We start from the raw sequence: 6,000 nt of genomic DNA, 5'->3' as shown, positions 1-6,000 counted from the left end.
TGTAGATTTTTCTATCAGTCTTGTTTTACGTTGTCCCAGTGGTAAGGACATGTTTATGGGGTTCCAATAGAGTTATTTTTATTATGTAGATAACTAACTATATTAATATAATTATATTAAAAACTAATGTGTATGTGATCTTCAGAATATCTTGTGTATATATTAGAGGTAAAATTTTAAAAGGTTAATATGAAAAACTCAACAATGTAGTATAGTAGAAGCCAAGTGACATCTTCAACATCAATACCCAAAGCTGTGTTTAGATAATTCCTTGGCTAGAGTTCCTAGCTCATTTTGTGTGTGTGTGTGTGTGTGTGTGTGTGTGTGTGTGTGTGTATGTATGTGTGTGTGTGTGTGTATACATATACATATATATACATAAAATATATTTTTATATATTTTAAAGAATTCAGCTTTTTTATTGAACATGTTACTAAAGAGATTTAGTCAAAAAGACCAAAGCCCATGTCATCATCAGATTCCTCAGATTCTTTCTTTGCTTTTACTTTCTTCTCCTCAGTTGGGGCAGCAGGATGTTTGGGGTAGGACCTGCTGCTGGTACGGCACATGCTGCTGGGGCAGATCCACTAACTCCCACATTGCAGATGATGCTCCTTGGATTTTGACATGGGTTAGAGCTTTTACAAACCAGCTGGGCCAAAAGACTCAACATTTACACTGTCTACTTGAATAACGGAACTGATCTTATCCTCACTGACTGTCCCTTAATTGTTGTGCAGAATGAGGGCAGAGTAAATGCAGGCAAGCTCCAAGATGAAGGCTAAGATGTGGGTGAATACCAGGTGAGGGCTGTAGGATGCAGTGTTAGTTGCCTTGAAGTGAGAGCCTCACCCCAACTGGCCTTAGCTGCCTAGTAAGGATCCTAACGCTTTAGTGGAAGCTGAGGAAAGGGCCATTAGGTACATATTCTAACTTTCATGTTAACACAGGCTATAGTGTGGTTTAGCTTTTTTCCAGTACAAAACATGGATCTCCTTTCCTCTGGTTTCCAATTACATTTCCTCATATTCTTTTCATCCTTCACCAATACCACCTCCTTGAGGGTCATCAGGTTTCAGCTAACAGCCTCTTCAAGGCTCTTTTGGTTTTAACCAGTGTTCTCCACAAGGTCATTCTGGTTTGTACCTCTAAGCCCAATCCCAAAGCCACCTCAACATTTTAAAGTTTTGTTATGGCAGCATCACACAAAAGTTACATTAGTTACAATTTGTAATCATTATGTATTGTTGTGTAAAAAATTCTCGCAAAAACTAGTGGCTTAAAACACAAATGTGTGCCATATCTCACAATATTTTGTGGGCCAGGAATTTGAGAGTGGTTTGGAAGGGCATTTCTCATTTGAAGTCTAGTGAAATTTCAGTCATATGTCAACCAGGGCTGCTGTCAACTTAAAGCATGGCTGGAGCTGAACAATTTGCTCTCGAAGTACTTATTCACATGGCTAGTAAGTTGGTGCTGGCTCTTGGTTGGAAGTCTTAGTAAACTTTCCATGGGGACCTCTACAGACGGAAACTTGGGTTTTCCTTATAACATAATAACTTTCTTTCCCCAGAGCAAGTGGTCTGGAGGCTGAAATGCCTTTTACAATTTAGCCTCAGAAGTTGCATTGCCATCACTGAATATTTTATTGGCCACACAGACCAGTGCAGATTTAAAGTACGTGAACAAGTCCGTGAACACCAGAATGAACAAATCACTGGGGTCATTTTGGAAGCTGGCTATCACACATGGAAATGGATGTAAGTTGTAGCATTTGAACATAGTCCCGATGGTTCCTGTAGCTTTATTCTATGGTCATTAGATTAGAAAGAAGTGTGTGGTGTTTGCAGGTAGGAGTGCCTGATCCCTAGGTGCTGGGTGGCATTTGTGGATAGGACTGAGGCAGAGATGATTTATTGACTGAAACTGTCAGCTGAATACTATATTCAAGGAGTTCTCTTGTGGCTCAGCAGGTTAAAGATCTGGCATTGCCACTGCTGAGGCTTTGGTTACTGCTGTGGCACAGGTTTAATCCCTGACATAGGAACTTCTCCATACTACCAATGCAACCAAAAGAGGAGAAAATCGAATTATAAACAACAAGCATCATGCAAAATAGATGTTTATTACATCTGGAGTTGCCCAATGAAGTTTCCCATTTAATTGTTATTTATTTATTTATTTATTTATTTATTTATGGCTGCACCCTTGGCATATGGAAGTGCTTGGGGCCATGGATAGAATCTTAGCTGCAGCAATGCTGAATCCTTAACCCATTCTGCTGGGCCAGGGATCAAACCCACACATAAGCAGCAACCCAAACTGTTGCAGACACAATGCCAGATCCATAACCCACTGTGCCAGAGGGGAATCCAACATTTCATTTTTCTTTAACTCCTTAGCTCCTCTATATACCCATTTTGCCTCCCCACTGAATTACTCATTCTTTTGAAACACAGGATCCTTATCTTAAACACACCTTTATTTGTAATCTGCATATATGTAATGTATTGATGCTGGACATTTAACCTATTATGGAATAATATATTTTCTTTATTTAACTGTGCTAGCTTCTCCATCCTCCTTATCATTTAGTTAATATTTTGTTAACTGCCTACTAAATTTAGGTCCTGTATTTTTTTTTAAATGGGTGGAGGTACTGCCTAAGGATCACTGATTTTAACCAAATGATAAATATTTAGAAATCACAAAATATATAAGGAATCAGAAAACATTATTTTAATAATTATTTAATTATTATGCGAGGGGAATATACTCTCACCCCAGGGTAGAGATGACACAATTATTTGAGGAAGACTTTAAGAAGTATACACAACCCCTTAAAATTCTAGGCATTTCTGTCACTTAACACCCACAACCTCTATGCTTCAAGCTTCTACATCATCCCTGTCAGCAGTCAATTTTTTTAGAAACATTGACCTAGAAATTAGTAATTATTTTATAGGTTCTTATACATTAAATACTCCTTTTTTCATTGAGGGGTTGAAAAAACTCTTCTTAGTTTGATGTGTGTAAGTCTTTATTTGGTTATATACTATTGAAATAAAACTCTGGGTGCCTATAAGAATTGACTTACAGATGAAAAGCTTTAAATGCTGTCCCAAAGTTTAGCAACTGGAAAGTAGTCAATTGTTCAAAAAAAAAATTTACATCTATTTTTTTTTCATTCACAGGCTCTGTGCTTACAAAGTTTCTTCCTTTGTCCCTCACTCTCAAAATTCTAGGGATTCTGTCACATCTATGTCTTAACCAGCTTGTCTCAAGAGGAACTGGAAAATATATCTTTATTTTCATGAGAAAATTAAAGCTGAAGACAGGATTTCATCCATTGCTTTTTCGTGTATCTTCCTGACTGAATTTGTGGATGTGTGATAGAGCGAGAGAGCTGTTAATTATACAATATACAGACTGTGAATCACTTTCACTAAGTTACATTCCATGTTGCTGATTGTGAAGGTTATAAAATAATTCTTCTTCATTAATTTTTAAGCTGTTAATTTTCAAGCAGACATTCTTCAGTGCCTCGAAGCACAAACACTAAACATGGTTTAGATATAAAATTCTTAAGTGCTCAGACTATGTTTCTAGTAATTCCTTTCTAGAATTTGCCCTGTAACTTTTTTTTTTTTTTTTTTTGTCTTTTGTCTTTTGTTGTTGTTGTTGTTGTTGTTGTTGCTATTTCTTGGGCCGCTCCCGCGGCATATGGAGGTTCCCAGGCTAGGGGTTGAATCGGAGCTGTAGCCACCGGCCTTCGCCAGAGCCACAGCAACGCGGGATCCGAGCCGCGTCTGCAACCTACACCACAGCTCACGGCAACGCCGGATCCTTAACCCACTGAGCAAGGGCAGGGACCGAACCCGCAACCTCATGGTTCCTAGTTGGATTCGTTAACCACTGCGCCACGACGGGAACTCCTGCCCTGTAACTTTGATCCTAGTTCACTGCAGATTTCACTGCTCCTAGTGCAATGCAATAAAAAAGGCAGATATCTACTTTTTTTTTTTTTTTTGGCTTTTGTCCTTTTAGGGCCACACTCCCAGCATATGGAGGTTCCCAGGCTAGGGGTCCAATCAGAGTTGCTGCCACCGGCCTACACCAGGGCCACAGCAACACCAGATACGAGCCACATCTGCGACCTACACCACAGCTCATGGCACCCACTGTGCAAGGCCAGGGATTGAACCCGCAACTTCATGGTTCCTAGTTGGATTCATTTCCACTGCACCACAATGGGAACTCCCAGCAGATATCAACTTTTACTGATATCTTTCAATTAGGCAATAGACACAGAAGTGATTCCATAATGATGGGTCTACAAGGTGTATTTCTAATGTTTTAGCCATTTTTTTTAACAAGGTTATGCTCTGCAGTCAAAGGAAATGTAAGAAAATAAAAAAAAAATGCCTCCCATAGTATTGTAATTATGGTTTCTTACAGAACACACACTTTGTGCAGTACAATTCTGAGTACAATTGTGCAGGCTACTCTTTCCAAAAGGATGTCCAGTGGAGGGGGATAAAATCCAGTTTTCATTCCATTTGCTAAAACTTTTGCTCTGGTCATGAGCTTCATTGTGCCAGAAATGGCAACTTCTGACTCATGTCACTTTAAAGATGTCACTTTAAGCACTTTTACAGTGTTTCATAAACCATGTATTCTGAAGGCCTAGCTTTTTTTCAGTCTTAATCCATTGATAACTAAAGATTTTCATAAACTACAAAAGTTAGTTAAATTTTTAATTTATGAAGTATAAAATACAAAATATAAAATGTAAGCCTTACAAAGTACAAGTTCAAAACTTTATACTTTTAGATAAGACCGTATTTTGACAAATATTGTTAAAACATATTAGCATAAGGACTCACAAAAGCCTACATTGTTCATTGAAATGTGCATATGATGAAATAATATAAAGTTTGCACTTCAAGTTTTTTTATTGTTGCATAATTACACCTGAATTTAAAAAATAATAATTAAAATAGCAATTCCCAATATTAAATGCCTATTACATACTTCAAAGGAAAACCATATATAACAATTTTTTAAAATTTGAGGAGTTCCCTGGTGGCTGAGTGGGTTAAGGATCTGGCATTGTCACCACTGTGGCTCAGGATGCTGCTATGGCATGGGTTCCATCCCTGGCTCAGGAACTTCCTTATGCTGCATGTGGGGCCAAAAAAAGTCTACAAATAATAAATACTGTTTGTGGGAATGTAAATTTGTGCAGCCACTATGAAAAACAGTATAGAAGTTTCTCAAAAAACAATGTTTACCTCATTATGAGGTAAAACTAATCCATAGTCAGGGAAACAAAGGCAAGTACAATAGGTCTGCTTCAAGAAATTTTCAGGGAACCAAGAATTCCAGATTATTGTTCTACCATTCTTAAAGTACAGTCATCTTTCTTCTGCTCTATGATTGCTTCTAAAATTCCCAACCATTGTGTTTGCATTTTAGATATCAGGAAATAGAGAGAGAGGAAAATCACTGACCTCTTCTTTTGCTCTTAATGTTTTATAATTAAAGTTTTCAAACATACAAAAAAGGACAGTAAAATGAGTTCTCATATATTGATCATTTAAATTAAAAATTGATAAAGTTCACAAAGATATTCCTGAAACTTTTAAAATAAAGTTACATTTTTAATGACCCTTTCTAAATAATTTTGCATACATCTTGATAAAGAAATATTATTTTCTTATACAACCACAAAGATTAGAAATAATAATTATATTATCTAATAGCCAGATGATAGACAAGTACTTTAGAAATATATTTTACGGCACTTTGAATTAGAATCCATTTAAAGAAACACATTGAATTTGTTCACTATATCTCTTCAATCTCCTTTCTTTATGCTATTTACTTTTATGTTTGAACAAGTCTTACCTTATGGAATGCCCCACAACCTAACATTGTCTGTTTTTGTATAATGGTCCTTAGTTTGATCCATAGGTTTTTTGTGTGTGTCTTTTTAGG

At 36.9% G+C, this 6,000-nt stretch overlaps 1 pseudogene; it reads right to left on the bottom strand.

The window, feature by feature from the left end:
- Positions 444 to 6,000, bottom strand: part of LOC110257683 — a 28,478-nt pseudogene continuing 22,921 nt past the window's right edge.

The sequence above is a fragment of the Sus scrofa genome, chromosome X (genome assembly GCF_000003025.6).
Source record: "Sus scrofa isolate TJ Tabasco breed Duroc chromosome X, Sscrofa11.1, whole genome shotgun sequence".
In the NCBI taxonomy this organism is placed as follows: domain Eukaryota; kingdom Metazoa; phylum Chordata; class Mammalia; order Artiodactyla; family Suidae; genus Sus; species Sus scrofa.
Note: the sequence above shows the minus strand (reverse complement) of the source record. Positions and strands in the feature narration are given on the sequence as shown.